This window comes from Bos mutus, chromosome 2 (genome assembly GCF_027580195.1).
Source record: "Bos mutus isolate GX-2022 chromosome 2, NWIPB_WYAK_1.1, whole genome shotgun sequence".
Classification (NCBI taxonomy): Eukaryota; Metazoa; Chordata; class Mammalia; order Artiodactyla; family Bovidae; genus Bos; species Bos mutus.
The window spans coordinates 113,045,458-113,064,331 of record NC_091618.1 but is presented as its reverse complement, the minus strand read 5'-3'; positions in this window follow the sequence as shown (position 1 = coordinate 113,064,331).

The window sequence follows — 18,874 nt, the reverse complement described above, 5'->3', positions numbered from 1 at the left end:
CTTTGGACAGTCACAACTGAGACTCTCGCCCAGCTCTCACTAGAGGGAAGCTTTCCCTTGTCTGTCTACCACGCCATTGATATCTAATTATCATGGTTTATGAATGTTTACAGGATTCCCTGGTGGCTCAGATGGTAAAGCATCTGCCTGCAATGCAAGAGACCCGGGTTCGATCCTGGGTCAGGAAGATCCCCTGGAGAAGGAAATGGCAACCCACTCCAGTACTCTTGTCTAGAAAATTCCACGGATGGAGGAACCTGGTGGGCTACAGTCCATGGGGTTGCAAAGAGTAATAAAGGCCCTTCCCACTTATGCAGAGACTTAGTTGCACATTTTTCTGGTCTAAATAAAACCCACATAGGTTCTGGTATACCTGTAGTATTCTATTTCCATGTGAAAGCTACATTAAGTGGGTCATTTTCCTCCTTCCAAAAGAATTCTCTACAAAATGGAGGGAACACATGTGTACCTATGGCTGATTCATATTGATGTATGGCAGAAACCATGATAATATTGTAAAGTAATTATTCTCTAAAATAAATAATTAAAAAACAAAAGAATTCTCTACCAAATAACTTACTATGTACTCCCTTAAATAACAAGATTCTTTGTTATATTGAGAGCGTGATTCTCTTTACCAAAATGCAATTACATACAGCATTTTGAGAACTCATGTAGCATGAACTCTTGTACTTACTTGGTGGGGTATTGGCTGGGCTTTGGATAGTAGCGAGTCTGTCTTCTGGTCTATCTCTAATTTTTCCTAGTTTTAAATGAAATCTTTGGCCTCATTTACTTTTTTTTTCAATTTTATTTTCCCATTAGGGAAGCACATGGCTCTCAGATGAATGTGCTGAAGGAAATGCACCAGGAAATCCCAAGCAGGGTGCAATCAGTCACTATTAATGCTCACAAGTATCAAAGCTGCTTAAAGAAATACGACTGCTTATGAGATGGGTGATAAAATTAAATTCATGAAGCAGTTCCTTCTCCATGGGTGATTTCTTGGTGCTGAAGAACTAGAATTTCATGCACACTGTGAGTACCAGAACTCCACACTGCAGTTAGCACACTTTAAAGAACAGGTATTGAATTTTAGCTGAGTCTAGCATCATCTTTTTCAATTCCAAGGACAGCTGTTAAATTATGAAATATTTTGAGATTATAAAGCTCTTGCCTCTGAGAGATCTTCTCTTTTTTCTTTAAGATCAGCATCTATGAAATTTTATGTGAAGGAGTTGACAACTTTGAAAATCAGCAGATATTTAGCGACTATCTTTAAGTTGGTATTAAACCTTTTAAAAATCAATGACAAAGTTATAAAAATGGGTTTGATGTTTCAGGCACATCTGCTTAACCATGTAACCTGAAGATAGAGTAATTTGAATCTGGTTGATTGTGAAAGGAAATTAAAATAACACATATCATTTGATGAAACCATCTTCATAGAATTCTAATTTAACTCAAATAATAAGTATTTCAATGGTTCTCCTATGTGCTTATTTTTAGTCTCGTATTCTGTAAGTTACAAGAGAGTTGCATTCATGCATGTGAAATGTAATTCTCTTCTTGTAAAAACTTGACACAATGCTTATCCGTTTGATTTGATTGCATTTGTGTGTTCATTAATATAATTGAAACATGTAGCTTCCCCCAAGTTTTCACAGGTTCATTCCTAACTAGCTGTTGGCATTTCTCACATTACATGTTAGTATAACAGAGTTAGGCCAATTTATTCATGAAATAGGAAAAAGTTGATCAGAGGAAGGGAGGGGTGGGTTCAGACCACTCAGTACTGATTAGGGGGCTGTGGGCAGCCCTTGAAATCTCTACTGTTTTAACTTCTGAATTAAAGCTTCCAGGGAGACCTACATGGGCTCATGTGATATGGACTCAGGAAAGGACTATCTTCGGGAGAAAATCTTCACCAACTGGGCCCCAAACTGAAAGTCAATTTCCTAAGTATGTTCTATGTATTGGGCCTCCCAGAGGTAAAGAACCTACCTGCCAATGCAGGAGACGTAAGAGACATTGGTTTGATCCCTCAGTGGGGAAGATCCCCTGGAGGAGGGCATGACAACCCACTCTAGTATTCTTGCCTGGAAAATCCCACGGACAGAGGAACCTGGCGGGCTACAGTGCATGGGATCACATGGAGTTGGACACGACTGAAGCAATATATCAGGCATGCATGTTCTATGTATTTTCAGAGTAGTTTGAAGATAGATCGTGATAGTGGTGATGTAGAACTAGGATCTATGAGTTTGGAAGGAGAAAATGGAGGTTCTAATTCTTGCTTGGATACTTTTGAGCTCTGTGACATTACATGAGTGAGCTAATCTGAGTGTATTTCATCACAGGGCTATAATAGGGGTTTAAATATAATAATTATGCAATCAGTATATGCTCTTCTAAACACCTGGCTTTTTTTTTTTTGGGAGAGGAAAATATATATATATATATTCTACATATAAAGGTAGAAAATAAAAGGCATAAAGGAGGTGGTCAATAAAACAGACAAAGGAGTTTTAAATAGGGATAACTTTTCAAATCAAATATTTAAAACCCTATTTTTTGTCATTTACAGAGTAATGTGAGGATACCTGACTAAAAAGAATGAAAGAACTCCCTCTCTTATTTTAGTGTCTCATATGGTAACGAACCTGCCTGTAGCACAGGAGACCTGGGTTCGATTCTTGTGTCAGGAAGTTCCCCTGGAAAAGGGAATGGCTACCCACTCCATTATTCTTGCCTGGAGAATTCCATGGACAGAGGAGCCTGGTGGGCTACAGTCCATGGTGTCATAAAGAGTTGGACATGACTGAAGCGACTTAGCACGCATGCACTCTTATTTTTGCTTAAGTATTATACTTGTTTCACCACATAATAGAATTAGATTGGTTACTTAAGCAAAACTAATGCGATAAATTCATAGCAATCAGGGAATATTTCATTTGAAAAGCTCCACTTTTTGTTTTAATGACATGAAAAGAATTTGCTAGGCACCTTCTTTCTAATAATAGCTGTATTACTTTTTATCTTATATTGCTGTCCCATTATTTGCTTATATTCTTTTGGAAGGGGTCAATGTAAGTAATAAAACCAAAGATCTCTCAGCTCTTGTCCATACAGAAGGGGAGATCTATCAGGGTTGCTGTTTAAGCAGGTGTAATCAGAGGAGCAGTAGGTTCCAGGGATTCTCAAGTCAGGGAGGAAGTGATGCCTCAGGACTGGGCCTGTTGAAGAACACCATCAGCATCATAAAGACAGTTTCAGTTCAGTTCAGTTGGTCAGTCATGTCTCACTCTTTGTGACCCCATGGACTGCAGCATGCCAGGCTTCCCTGTCCATCACCAACTCCCAGAGCTTGCTCAAACTCATGTCCATCAAGTCAGTAATGCCATCCAACCATCTCATCCTCTGTTGTCCCCTTCTCCTCCTGCCTTCAATCTTTCCCAACATCACAGTCTACTCTTTGAAAACTGGTTTGTCCATGACACTGAATAACCACATTCCTCTGTATATCTGAAGTGGTCAAAAATCTGTATTGGAATTAGCAGGTATCTTTGGAAGAGGGATTGCTGCCCCTTGTGAAATGAAAAGGCTAAAAGAACTGAGCTTCCTGTCCCGTGGTTTCAGCCCCTACCCTGGCAAGATTCATTAGACTAGTGTCTTTTCCATACAGGTAAAGTTTTGAATAAGAAAGGAAGTGTTGAATTTAGATGGGTAATCTTTTTTTTATGTCTAAAATACTAAAAGATCTGTTTTGGTATCTTGCAGTCAAATTCGGCAATTTCTCACTCTGTGTATATCACAAACAACAAGGAAATCACTCCTTATGTTAAGATCAATTAGAATATATGATTTAAAAATGTTTGTGAGACCTGCATCTGAATTGTGCCTAGATGATTTGAAGGAGGTTTGAGATGGATTTTGTTAAGAGCTGTATGGGAAACTGTGATATTTACACAGTAGCTTTAAAAATCTAATTGCAATTTAAAATTAATTAATTTAATTTAATATGATTGATAATTAATTAATTGTTGTTAATAGTTAACAAAACATTCACTTCACATTGCTGGTCCTTCTACCATCACATTTTTCTAACTTCATTTGTTTCAAATAACTGTTCTATGTGTATTACATTGAATTAGATATTTATCCTGAAGAAACATGCCCTAAGTTAGAGGTTCATAGTTAACAAAGAATGGTAAGCCAAGTTGCCAGAATGTCATGGATTATTCAGGAATTCAAACTCAGTTCGTGAATCCAGAAATTGTTTGTAGGAGCTGGTTTTTTTTTTTTTTTTCTTTCACTTCTGGTTTTGAAAATTTTTTTATTGGCTGAGTTTGTTTGCCTCAGAGTCACAGAAGCACAAGCTGTGGACTTATAAAACCCTAAAGTTGGTTGTTCTCTTATTGTTTCACATGAGATGAGAAATATTAGTGAGTTTGGATCACCAAAAAATGGGACTATGGTAAAGACTTAGAGAAAAGGAGAAAATGAAAGCCATGGGCCTTTGAATACCAGGGATTTTATTTGTATCATTTCTTTTTAGATTCCAGATATAAGGGATGTCATGGTATTTCTCCTTCTCTGTCTGGCTTACTTTACTCAGTATGACACTCCCTAAATACCAAGGATTTCAAAAAAGCTAATGGAAAACACAGAGGAAAGCATGAGAAAGAAAAGGATTTAAAAGGCTAGTATAAAAATGAAAAAGAAGATGGCCCATTCAAGAAGAAGTTGTGCAGGTTCCTTCGAGGAATCACAGGGTGGGAACTTGCATGGAAGAAGACATTGCCAGAGCAACATAGAAGGTAAACGGAGTGCAGTTACCTCCGCTGCAAATCTCAGTCTCACTACAGGGTCCTCAGCCTCCTGTGGGTATGGGGGAAAGAGGGGTGTGGGGGGCTCCCCTTGGTTCTAAGATGAAACTGTGCATTCAAATGGGAGCTGCAGCTGAGTCAATTTGGAGTTAACTGGAACACTTCTTAGTCGAGTTGTATTAGTTAGGGTTCTCCAAAGAAACAAAATCAATAGGATAAAAAATTATTTAGGAATTGGAGTAGGAATTGGCTCCCACAGTTATGGAGGCTGAGAGGCCCCACGATTTGCTGTCTGCAAGCTGGAGACCCAGGAAGGGCCTGGTATTGGTCCTAGAGTCTGAAGGTGGATGTCCTAGTTCAACAGACAAGAGAAGAAAATACTCTTCCTTTTTGTTCTGCTGGGTTCTCAACTATTGGATGACACCCATCCACCCTGGTGAGGGGGAAGCTTCTTTATTCAGCCTACTATTTCAATACTAATCTATTCCAGGAACACCCTCATAGACACACCCAGAAATAATGTCTTACTGGCTATACAGGCATCCCTTGTCCCAGTCAAGTGACACATAAAATTAACTACCAAACCTGTATGAAGGCTTGGAAGGTTGGAGGAATCAATGTAAAATACTTTGAAAAATAAGAGAACTGGTGGATGTAAGAAGAGGGAAGGCCAAGAACAGAACCCAAATGCAGCGAAATAATTTTTCCATGAGCCCAACCGACTGGCATTCCAACCATTTGTTTTTGAAGGGTTAGAAAAAAAAAGCACTGTTTTGGGAGTATAGATGCTGGAGTTGGAAAGATCTGATATTAAACCTTGGTTAACTCTAACCTTGAGTAAGTTTCCATCTCTGAGTCTTGCTTTCTGTTTGGGAAAGTAGGAGCACTAATAACTTCATTGCGGGGTTGCGAGTGACTTAAAAGGAAAAAATGAACGGAAAGCACATAGCTAGTGCTTAATTGTAGTAGCTATTAGTAAACTAGTAAAATTTTCTTGCTCTAGCACGACTCTGCTAACCACCTGTTGTGGGGTCCTAGGCCAGTGAGCTCATCTCTCTGGGTCTTGGTTTTCTCATCTAGAAAGTAGACCAGGTTGGTCTACTCTAGACTTTCTGAGGGTCTCCAACTTGCAAGCGTGGAGGAATCTTCTGGGGATCTTGTTTAAAGGCAAATCCTGATTCAGTGGGTCTGCAGGACGGTGGGTGGGTGGGGCCGGGGTGGGGGTGGGGGGGTGGGCCGTCAGTGAGTCTGCGGTGGGTGAGGCCAGGGAGTCTGCGGTGGGTGGGGCCGGGGAGTCTGCGGGGGGTGGGGCCAGGGAGTCTGCAGGTCCAAAGAGCTCTGAGGTGCGGCCAATGCTGCAGATCATGCTGCTGGCGATGCTGCTGGCACATGGGCCTTGCTTTCCCCGACCAAGGTCATCATCTAAGGTTGAACCTGCTAGGATACTATGAAAAGACAAACTGAAGTTGAACCCCTGAGCCTCTGAGGAAATGAGATGTTGTATTTTTCAATGAATAGAGAACATGGCAGAAGCAGGACATCTGGGAGCTGGGGGATCGGGCCTGGGGGAACTGGAGTAAGTGACTGACTAGCTGCAGTGGTAGGTATGGAGGTAGGGGTGGAGAAAACCAAAGAGGCTTGTATGTGGCAAATCTAACTTCCTATTTTGATTAGTCTCTAACTGGGACTTCACAGAACAATACAAACCCCATATTCTTTAATACCTTTCAAGGGGAACCACTGTAAAACTTCACTTTTTCTGAATTTAATCCATTACAGGCTCCTATACTTAGTGAAATTGCAACAATTCAACAAATGATATAATTGCCCTAAATACTGCTTTAATATAATTATGTGTAACTCACTGGAATATGCTATTGCATACTATAATATATTATGACATATAATGTTATCATAAAATTCCTTATCAAATGCAAGCCAATAATGCACTTCATGTGTTACTCAGGTGTTGGTGTTTTCATCTGATGCCATACAGATTTTTTAAAAATAATAGGAATGTAAATATATTTTTCAGTCAGCTAGGAGTAATGAAGGGGACTGAAATGAAAGGGAAGATCAAGGTTGTCATTTCTCAAAAGTGTGATCTGCAGATCACCTGCATCAATATTCCCTGGGCCCTAGATAAAATGCAGAATCCTGGGTTCCCTGCAGCTCTTACCAAATCAGAATCAACAGGGCAGGAAATCTGGGATATTCTTAGATATCCCGAAGCTTGAGACTTTTTGATCTGGATTTTGCCCCTCTTCAGTATCATCTGGAACCCAGGCATTGGTAAGTCTGGTTGGGCAGAGGGGACACTTGTGACCTCTATCCCCAGCTGTCTAGAAGATGCCTGCATATGTAGTCCTGCCAGGGTGCCTCATGCAGGATGTTCCCTGCCTCAAGCCTACTTCACTGCCTTTCTCCCTTGCTCAGTTTATGGCACCACCAAGCCATCCAGGTGCCCAGGTGAGATAGCTGGGAGTTGTCCTGACTCCTCCTTTTAAGCATTTCACCAGCTACTGAATCTGGTCAATTTCACCTCCAAAGTCATCCTCAAAAATGTCTTCTTTCCACTGTTTCTGTCTTCTACCACTTAGATCATGACTTTCACCTTTTAATCATTCCTTTAACAAGTATTTATCTGCTGGTTACGTACTGTAGCCACCTACTGTGTTGTTTGAAGGTGAACTGAAGAAAAAGAAGCAAGGGAAAGAGAAAGGAGTGTTGGGGAGTTTTTGGGTAGAGGAATGACATGATTCCCTGGTTCTAAAAGGGTCCCTCTGGCTGCTATATTGAAGGAGGCCCGGAGAGGGGAGAAGCAGGGGCAGGGAGGATGGTTAGGGTTCTAACGCAGTATTCCACACAAGAGATGATATTGGCTTTTATCAACCAGAGTGCTAACAGTGGAAATGGCGAGAAATCACTGGATTCTGGCTATAACCTAGAGGTGGGACCAACGAGAGCATTTGCTGACAGAAAGGACATGGGATGTGATAGAGAGTATATAGTCACGGAGTGGCTGAAAGAGTCACTGCCACTAACCACTAACCAAGCTGGGGAAGCTGCTGGGTCTGTGGTGGGAATGAGTAGGGGAGAGATGGGACATACTTGATCATTATCTCTCACTGGACCATCAAATGTCCTCTGACTTGATTTCTGTCCCTAGAGCCTTATTCTTCAAAGGACTGCCAGGGTGTTTATATCAAATTTAAAAAAAAAAAAAGGTTTCCACAGTCCTGCATAAAATCTTTCAGTGGTTCTCTGTTATGTGTAGGGTCAAGTTTAACGGTATGGGATCTATCCGTCTGTCTCCTCCCTGCCTCTCTAGTGTTCTAACTCTCTGGTACCCTGTGATACTGATGTGCTAGCAATTGTCTGCCGTGCAGGGATATCACTTGTCTTGCCTTTGCTTATGTCTCAACCTCTGCTTAGAATGCTCTTCTCATGTCTGTTCCTTGAGAGCAGGGCTGGTGTCTTACTCATTAGTCTATCCCCAGAAACTGGTACACTGTGTGCGTGCATGCTAATTAGCTTCAGTTGTGTCCAACTCTTTGCGACCCTGTGGACTGTAGCCACCAGGCTCCTCTGTCCATGGGATTCTCCAGGCAAGAATACTGGAGGGGGTAGCCATTTTCTTCTCCAAGCGATCTTCCCGACTCAGGGATTGAATCCACGTCTCCTGTGGCTCTTGCATTGCAGGAGGATTTTTTATTGCACCGGGGAAGCCCCATGAGTACAGTAAATAAACCAAACTAAAAGTCTCACTAGTGTTTCTAAGGTAGGATAATTATAATTACCAACACTTCACAGATGAAGAAATGGAGGTTCAGATCAGTTAAGCAACTTGAGCTTAAATTGATTGTTCCAAGGTCACAGAATTGAAAACACATCTGTAATATCTCAAAGTCATTTTTTTTCTCTATACCATGCAAAACTACCTCCATTTTTGTCCAGAACCAGATCTGCCAGGCTCCCCTTTCTTGGGATGCCATTTAACAGCCACATTTGCAGTTACAAATATCTTACAAATGAATGGTCTTCCCAGATTTCTCTTTGGTTACCAGGCAAACTCTGGCATGATAGCCACTCCCTTACTCACCCATGATAAAGCAAAAATGTCCATGAAACAATAACATACACATCATGTAAGTGCTTGCACACAACTTTCTTTACTACAGAAAAGATCCTTTCTTTTGAAGCTATCTGGGAAGCCAGTTTAAAAAAAAGTAATAAGAAAACATTATAGAAAGTCTGGAAACTAAGAGAAAAAATAATCTACTCTATTAATGTAATATAGCTTTCACTTGCTCATATTACATATATTTTTACAAAATTAGATTATATGTGTAATAAGTCAAAGTTTTTAAACTTAATGTGCTCAGTTGCTCAGTCGAGTTGTTTAGTTGCTCAGTCATGTCCAACTCCTCGTGACCCCATGGACTGTAGCTCGCCAGGCTCCTTTGTCCAAGGGGATTCTCCCTGCAAGAATACTAGAGTGGATTGCCATGCCCTCCTCCAGGGGAATCTTCCCAACCTAGGGGTTGAACCCAGGTCTCCCGCATTGCAGGAGGATTCTTTACCATCTAAGCCACCCAGTAACATTTAACTAGAAGCTAGTTAGTTAGATCTAGCTAGCTAGTTAGTTGGATCTCCCCAAGTAAAACTCAAGGTTGAGTTTTCACCTCCATCACTGAGTCTGAGGCAGAGCAGAAGCTGCAGTGCTCATGTCAGGAATCTGCTGTTTTCTCAAGTTTAGCTTCTGAGAAATTTGCAGACCTGTAAGAGATGAAAACCAGGGACCTTTCAAAGTATGATTGCTTACTTTTCAATTTCCATCTTTCAAGTAGTCTAATACTTCCTGGGACAAATAGAGTTTACTATGGAAATGTCTTCTTTGAGGATGCAATTTAAAGACATTTCTTGTACCCTTATTTACGAAGACACTGTCAACAAATTGCGTGTATTTATTCAACTTGTCCAAATAAAAGCCAAATAAGGCTCAGAAATTGATTTCTTGGCAATTTGGCTTTCTGAGGCAGGGAGTATAGGAAAGACCTTGTGGATATATTCTCTTTGGTTAAAAATTGAGTCAAACAAAAGAACATGAGGAAATCTGGGAGAGTGATAGACATGTTTATTGTCTTGATTGTGGTGATAGTTTCATGGATATGTACATCAATTAAAATTTATTAAATTGCACATTTAAATAGGTTCAGTTTATTGTATGTCAATTATACTTCAATAATGCTATAAAACCAATAAATAAAAATTGAATCAAGCTATGTGTCTTTTCATCAAACTTGTTCAATACATTGACCTTTTCCCCTGCTGATTTATATGAAGTTCATCCACAATGGCCCAAAGATGACTCTAGTTAAAAATTATATGTGTGTGTGTGCTGAGTTCCTCAGTCGTGTCTGACTCTTTGCGACCCCATGAACTGTAGCCTGCCAGGATCCTCTGTCCAAGGGATTTCCAGGCAAGAATACTGGAATGGATTGCCATTTCCATTGAACCCATGTCTCTTGTGTCTCCTGCATTGGCAGGCTGATTTTTTTTTAAATCACTAGCACCACCTGGGAAGCCCCAGTTGAAAACCATAACTCACTATAAATGAAACTAGGCAACGGTGAATACTGTATGGGGCTTCCACAGTGGCTCAGCAGTAAAGAATCTGCCTGTAACGCAGAAGATGCAGGTTTGATTCCTGGGTTGGGAAGATCCCCTGGAGGACAGCATGGCACCCCACTCCAGTATTCTTATCTGGAGTATCCCATGGACAGAGGAGCCTGGTGGGCTCCAGTCCATGGGGTTGCAAAGAGTTGGACATGACTGAAGTGACTTAGTATGCAAATACTGTGTAGAACTTGAGAAACATATAAAATTGTGTTGAAACTGAGAGAATGTACAGGGAGATAGAACATAGAGTTATGCTTCCAGATCTGAGGCCTTGTTTCTAGAAAATCTTGTGTCTGGCTACTGTTGGCTCACGTCTGACTTTGTATTAGCTGTGTAAAATCAAAATTAAGCAAAGATGTTATAGAATCAGCAATAGGGTCACTCATCCCTCACTGGAGAAAGAAGGAATATTGGAAGTTCATTTCCCTTATGTCCCTATCTTTGGGAAGGTGTATATCTTCTGTGGCTGAACATTATATTTCCATTCTCAAAGCTAAGTATTACAGTCCTTGATCTTAAAGTTGCCTTCTTCTGTATTAACTGTTCACTCTGATTCTCAGTACCTTTTTGCTTTCGAATGGACTGACCCAGACACTAATGAAACCCAACAATATACCTCTACTATCATTCCTCAGGGATCCTGGGACAGCCCACACCTGTTTGGTAATGTAAAATTAAAACAGGGGCAGTGTTATGATATGTAGATGACATATCCTTATCTGCAGCCTGTCAAAGGAAGCTTCACCAAAACACTTTAAGGTCCTTAATTTCCTGGGCTCTGGGAGATATAAAGTGTCTCAGATATAAAGTGGCTGTTACTTTCTCAGTTGTGTTCGACTCTTTGCAACCCCATGGACTGTAGCCATGGAGTTCTCCAGGCAAGAGTACTGGAGTGGGCTGCCATGCCCTCTAGCAGGGGATCTTCCCAATCCAGGGATCAAACCCAGGTCTCCTGCATTGCAGGCAGATTCTTTACCTGCTGAGCCACCAGGGAAGCCTAAAAAAGTATCCCCACAGAAGTCCAAATTTCCTCCCAGAGAGTCATCTACCTGGGACGTGTTCTAAGCCCAGGGAAGCACATCCTTATGACCCAGCATAAGGAGGCAATCCTCCACTTAAAACCACCACAAAGAAACCACTCAGAACCTTCTAAGGAATGGCTAAATTTTGTAGGGTTTTGATCCCTGAGTTTGGTCTCATACAAAACCATTGTACGAGGCCTTGAAGGGACTGCACACAGAACCTCTAGATTGGACAGGGAATTTACAAAGAGTATTTGGTCAGATTAAGACTGCCCCAGTCTTAGTGCCCCAGTCCTAGGAACCCCAAATCTTAATAAGCCCTTTATTTACCTCAGAAAAACAGAGATTACCCTGAAAATTCGCACCCAAAAAGTGGGGCCAGTTCCATAACCAGGGACATATCTCTCCAAGAAACTGGGCTCAGTGGCCTCAGGATGGCCAGGCTGTCTGAGAGCCTGGTACAGTCAGGTATAATCAAAGGAAGCAAGAATGGACTGAGACCATTAAGGGGTGGGTCTTCGGTTCTCCCATTTCTAGGTTCCATAGCCACTATTTCTCATCCTTCTCTTTAGTCCTTGTATTTTTAACTACCTAGTTGAATTCTCTTGTCTAGAACACAGCAGTTGCTACTTCAAATGATGCTACACCAGGGATTCAATCCATCCTACCTGAAGAAGGGGACCCTCAACACCCACGGACAAGGCTGTTGCCTCCTCCTACTCCCCACTCTCCACCTCTGCAATCCTGAGACTCCTACCCCTAGCAGATAGCAAGGAGATTTGGACCTGCACACTCAGTGTGAAGCAGTTACACAAGATGGACTGTTGGCCCTCTGCCTCTGAAAAGATTGAAAGGGTCCAGACTCCTCGAGGGGTTGGGATGTTACAGCAGGCAGGTAGCTGGATATGAGCAGAGAAAGTGGGGTGGGGGCCAGATGGCAGGAAAGCATGCAACTTGTAAACTTGAGGGGCAGTCCATGGGCAGATAAAGAGAAGCAGGAGCCTCCAGACTGACGGGAAACCACACATCTTAGGGCGATCAGTATCCTGGAGCCAGACAAAGAAAGGTGGGGAAAGGCAGGAATCGCAGAGAAGGAATGTAACCTTTTACTCCTTTGTACTCTCATTATAGTAAAATTAGCCTTGCAGATAAGAAGTACCCATTGTGTACTGATGCCATGATGCTTTTGATCAAAGCTAAAAAAGGACAAAAATCCCTGCTTCCCTTGGGAAGATGGAGCTGGGATGAAAATCAGGAAATATAACCCCCAAACCTCTCCCTCCCCAGTGAATATCCCATCCCTTCATTTATATGCCGCACATAACCAGTTTCCCAAAGAAACTCAGGGGAGCTACTCACCTGAGAGTGCCTGGTCTGCTCTCACCTTGGGCGGGTGCTGCCGCTTAGTAAATTCTCCTCTTTACTTCCCTTCCTGGCCTCCCCATCTCCTTTCTAAGGCTTTCTGCAATGAGACACTGAGAACAAGCGCAGTTCGGCTACAAACGAGAATGGTGGAAGGACTCGCAACGCCGAGGTTGTACGTGTGTGTACACACTCTTGCACTTGTATGCATGCACACACACGGGTATGCACAAGCGTGTGCGTGGTCATGCGGGTGTGAGTGAGTGTGCATGGCCTGTGGGTTGTTTAATTAAAGTTGGAGGCAGGCTTGGCAGGAGCCCCGTGGGTAAACAATGCCAACTTGTAGCCTCCTCAGGAATTACCTAGGAAGTGGAAGGACCTGAAAAGATTGTGCATGAAGTACCTCTTGGCAATCCAATGAAGTGTCTGTTATCAGAAGGAAATGTCTACTTTTTGAGGTGAGATCAGTTGTGTGCCCTGAACCGAATGATTTTTCGTTTTTTGTTCTGATAACAAGCTGGTGGTAAGCTTCACTGAACTGAGAAATTGTAAACTCTTAGAAAAGGCTGTCTAAAGATAACAATTCAATGTTTCTCGGTAATGTATTCTGGATGAATCTGATAATTTAAAGCCCACTTCACCAAAATGGGAGTGGTGCTTGCGTCCTCTTTATCTTCAATTATGTCTAATCTGTTTCTAATTCAAACACTGTGCTGCTGTTGTCAGATCAAATATAGATTTTAAATGTTTTATGCTTCTCCGTTGGGAAGCTTTAAAATGAATGCGGGCTGTCTGTCAGGATGGTGCCAGTGGAATCTAATAAAGTTTTAGATAAATTTAAAGGAAATAAAAGAGTACTTAAAAATGAAGTGATTCATGGTTCATGAGATGGAACATGTTTAATGAATGGCAGTTGGGGAAAAGTTATGGTAGAGTCTCTGAGGATCATCTGCCTCACCTCTACAGAACTCTCCTTGAATAAATACATTGTCTTTCAGCTCACAAGGCAGGTTAAAAATCAAGTCATCTTTAAATTTGATGCAAACAGGGCCTCAGAAGTGTGTGGACACGGGGACTATAATCCAAGGGCTTTCATTCCACATCATGACACTCTACCATTGCAAACAGATTGGAAAACATAGTTGCAGTTTTCAATCACTACATAGGATGTGGTTGTTACTGTTACCAGAATTCTTTTTTCCCCGTGTTGATTTATGTAGATGCACTCCAGGTAGCTCAGTGCTGTGGAATATCAAAGCAGAAACATGTTCCGGGCATCGGCAACACTGGGCATCGTCAGATCTGGGACCTGGGGACGTTACCAGGGTTGTATTTGTAGAAATACTACCCTGATAAAACTTTCGAGATCTCTTCTTGGATTTATTAATTTAGGGAAAGCAGGGCAGAAATGTTTCATTAGAGCTCAGACAATGTTTCTGTCTTACAAAACTGCCATTTCCTAGTCAGGAGTGTTTCAGAGAAGGCAATGGCACCCCACTCCAGTACTCTTGCCTGGACAATCCCATGGACGGAGGAGCCTGGTAGGCTGCAGTCTATGGGGTCGCTGAGGGTCGGACACAACTGAGCGACTTCACTTTCACTTTTCACTTTCCTGCATTGGAGAAGGAAATGGCTACCCACTCCAGTGTTCTTGCCTGGAGAATCCCAGGGACGGGGGAGCCTCATAGGCTGCCGCCTATGGGGTCGCACAGAGTCGGACAGGCCTGAAGCGACTTAGCACAGCAGCAGCAGCCGCAGCAGTCAGAAGTGTTTAACTGGGGCTTAAAGGTGAAGACCCTGGATCAGTTTATTGCCATGTAGATTTTTCTTGGGGTTGCTTCTAATCTTTCTTGGACTGTCAATGGGACTATCTTTTGCTGCCTTGGATGTCTCTCCTGCTTTGGTTTTGGAAGGGTTGGTCCAGAGTATCCTTTATTTAAAGGATTTAAAGGGTAATTAGAATTTGTGCTTAAAAGCAAAAGCTTTGAAGTTTTAACACCATAATCCTTTCTCTCCCTTAAGTTTATTTTCAGAACAACAATATTTTTATCTAGGGTAAGACCCTAGCTTGATAAAGAATTGTGGGACTAAGCTGATTCCTAGGAGGAAAAAAAAAATCAATTTACTGATCTCTTAGCTCACTTTGGCTTGACCCATTTACAAAACTGACATTAAAAATCTAAGGAAAAGGCTTTGCCTTCAAATTGCATCTTTCTTTGCTTTGAGGTTTTTAAGGTCAAATTCCTATAAACAAGCAATTTTTTTTCCTCACACAAACTCTGTAGGGATGCAACAAAAATCTCCCCATTTCTTTGTAGGGGCATTTCTCTTTGGTTTCTTTCTGTCTGGTTTATGTTTTCCATCCATCTCAAGATGTGTAGGGTCTCGCAGTGAGGAAACAATTCTATGTTCTGAAAGAGTGTGTTAGATTTTCCCACTGAGCATCAGTCATGCTTTTGTGACTGAAGTTACCTCTGACATTCCAACTAGGAAGAAAAAGAAAGGATGCAGGCATCGGGGGCAGAGTACTTGAGTATCTACACACAGGTAGCTGTCTCCAAGGGGTTTCCAGAATGCCAGTGGCAGGTGGGGCCTTTAGAATAGGAAATGCCACCCGAGGTCCCATGTGAACCCAGGTTATATAATTCCCCTCTAACTCATCTCTGAATTCCTCTCTGCTTCCATCCCAGCACAATTTCTGTCTATGATTATAAGAAAGGGAATCACGCTTATTTCCTGAGGGGTCAACCTTATTCTGTCTAACTGACTCAGGGTGGGTCTGCCTTAGTCTTACTTCCCGTTCTTGGAGAGTGTCCCATGTATATCCTTTGAAAATGGAAGTCTCTTTTGTTCCATATAATGTCTATTAAAAAAAGAAAAAGAACTAAGTAAATCCTGGCCTCTTATTCTGAAGTTGTCAGTTTTGGAAGCTTTGTGGTTGAAGACTTTCTTTAAAAACGTAATCACGGAACAACTAAGAGAATATAAAAAGGGCTGAAATAGGAGTGTTTTTCTATTTTTCAAGTTTGAGTAGGTTTCTTATGGGAGAAGAAGAGAGAAAAAAAGACAGAAACAGAGAAAGAAATACCATGTGGTGTATAGTCTGTGAAGAAACTACTTTTGTTACACTCTTTGTCCCCAGAAGGAGAAGGGACTAGGAAGTAAGTACAAGAATGTCATGGAAATGAAGGGCGAGAGGAGTGAGCCACGTGTAGAAAACATTGCCCACATGTCAGGAAGTGTCACACCAGCATCAGTAGTCAAAGGGATGTGTTCAGGGGATTGTCAGGCGAGTGACATTAATTGATGCCCCAGAGCACAACAAGGAGGAAATATACATTACAGTAAGGATTTTTTTTTTTGACGAAGTACATTATGTGTTGATAAGCCATTTACACTTCCCGCCAGACAAGAGTTAATTTGGGGATACAGGACGGTTGCTTTCGAACTGTAATGAAATGACACTCAAAAGTGAAAACACTGTCGTTTCACTGAGAAATGGCAAAACGGGAGAGAAAGGCTAAATTGGCCAGAAGATTGAGAGCAGGCGGGAGAAAGAGAATTAGAAGCCTGGGTAGAGCAATTAATTGTTTCAGTGTTTTCCCATGAAAGCCAGGGGAAGACAGACACACACATATACACACAAACACACACACAAATGCGTACACGTACATACAGAAACATACAGTCACCGCAAAAGGATGATGAGATGTATTACCAGTACAAAGGTACAGAAAGTGATTTTTCAGAGCATTTAAACGACCCTAGACTAAAAGACAACATCCGTATTCTTTGGCATTGCTAGAAAGACATTTCAGAACGTTAGTGTGGAAGCATACGGATGGAACAGCTGGAGTGCTGGTTGTCATACAAGAGGCTGTTTGATGACTGCACACCAGACCAGAAGGTTCACGCAAAGGGGAAATTTAATGACGCAACATCAATTTCTTGTGTGGTGTTTCTGCGAATGTCACCCCTAAGCCAGCATTTCTCAGACTGTTTCCAGGGAAAGAATTCATCCAGTCTCTGGGTCTGCAGTTACCCACTGGGCATCAGGTATGAATTTAGTACTGGAGTCTGTGACAGATACAGAAAATGTTTGTAATGTAATCCTTCTCTTTAAAGAATGGCCAATCAAGGGTAACTACTAAATGGATACACACAAAATAAGTAGATCCATGAGGCAAGTTACCATTCTACCCTTAGACAAGGACAATTGGCCCTCTGCCCCGTGCCCCACACTTAGGGAGCTTAGGGTCTTGGGTGCCCTCCTCAAAAATTTCAGAGTCCCCCTGTGGTGTCTGAGGCCAGCAGGCTGACAGCATTGTTCCGGCCGGGCTGCCGTGACTCAGGGCGAGGGCGTTGGGGGACCTCTGCTTCTCTCTGATCCTCCGCCCTTTCCGTGGCCCTGAGGAAGTCCGGGCCTTGCATCTGTGGGTCCTGTGACTCAGCTGTGGTTCCTCGAGGGTGTCCTGGCCGCAGTCTGCTCCTGCTGGTTACTGCAGCATTTCTTTCATCGGATTCTCTGAGATTGGCTGCCAGAATGGTGCTGAACTGGGGCTGGTCTGGGGCGCTGAGTGAGAATGAGGTTGGGGCTCTGGATCTCTGGTGGTCCACTGCTGACCCTCTGGACTTGAGCTGTGTGAGTTGCCTCCAGCCATGGTACTACTTCTGGCCCATGGCACCTGAGGGCAGCGGGGGTAGTGGCAGGCATCCATTAGTCTATGTGATCCCACTGCTGGCCCCCAGGGTGGGCACCCTGCATGTGGCACAGAGCCACATGTCAGACAGTGCTCAGGGGGACTCAGTTTATCTCCAAGGATTTTGAGTCTACTGTTGCCTAGTACCAATGGGCCCTTCCAAACTAGTTCTCTGCCTTGGATGGGTGTGGCAATGCCACGCTTTCCTGAGTCCATCTTGAGTCATGCTGGCCAGGGGATGGACCTTCCTTGAATGAATCAGTTCCTGAGTGATGCTGTAACCAGAATTAAATAAATGATATTCAGTTCAGTTTGGTTCAGTCGCTCAGTCATGTCCAACTCTTTGCGACCCCATGAATTGCAGCACGCCAGGCCTCCCTGTCCATCAACTCCCGGAGTTCACTCAAACTCATGTCCATTGAGTTGGTGATGCCATCCAGCCATCTCATCCTCTGTTGTCCCCTTCTCCTCCTGCCCCCAATCCCTCCCAGCATCACAGTCTTTTCCAGTGAGTCAACTCTTTGCATGAGGTGGCCAAAGTACTGGAGTTTCAGCTTCAGCATCAGTCCTTCCAAAAGAGCACCTGGGACTGATCTTCTTTAGAATGGACTGGTTGGACCTCCTTGCAGTCCAAGGGACTCTCAAGAGTCTTCTCCAACACCACAGTTCAAAAGCATCAATTCTTTGGTGCTCAGCTTTCTTCACAGTCTAACTGTCACATCCATACATGACCACTGGAAAAACCATAGCCTTGACTAGACAGACCTTTGTTGGCAAAGTAACGTCTCTGCTTTTGAATATGCTATCTAGGTTGGTCATAACTTTCCTGCCAAGGAGTAAGCGTCTTTTAACTTCATGGCTTCATTCACCATCTGCAGTGATTTTGGAGCCCCCAAAAATAAAGTCTGACACTGTTTCCACTGTTTCCCCATCTATTTGCCATGAAGTGATGGGACCAGATGCCATAATCTTAGTTTTCTGAATGTTGAGCTTTAAGCCAACTTTTTCACTCTCCTTTTTCACTTTTATCAAGAGGCTTTTCAGTTCCTCTTTACTTTCTGCCATAAGGGTGGTGTCATCTGCATATCTGAGGTTATTGATATTTCTTCCGGCTATCTTGATTCCAGCTTGTGCTTCCTCCAGCCCAGCGTTTCTCATGATGTACTATGCACAGAAGTTAAATAAGCAGGGTGACAATATACAGCCTTGACGTACTCCTTTTCCCATTTGGAACCAGTCTGTTGTTCCATGTCCAGTTCTAACTGTTGCTTCCTGACCT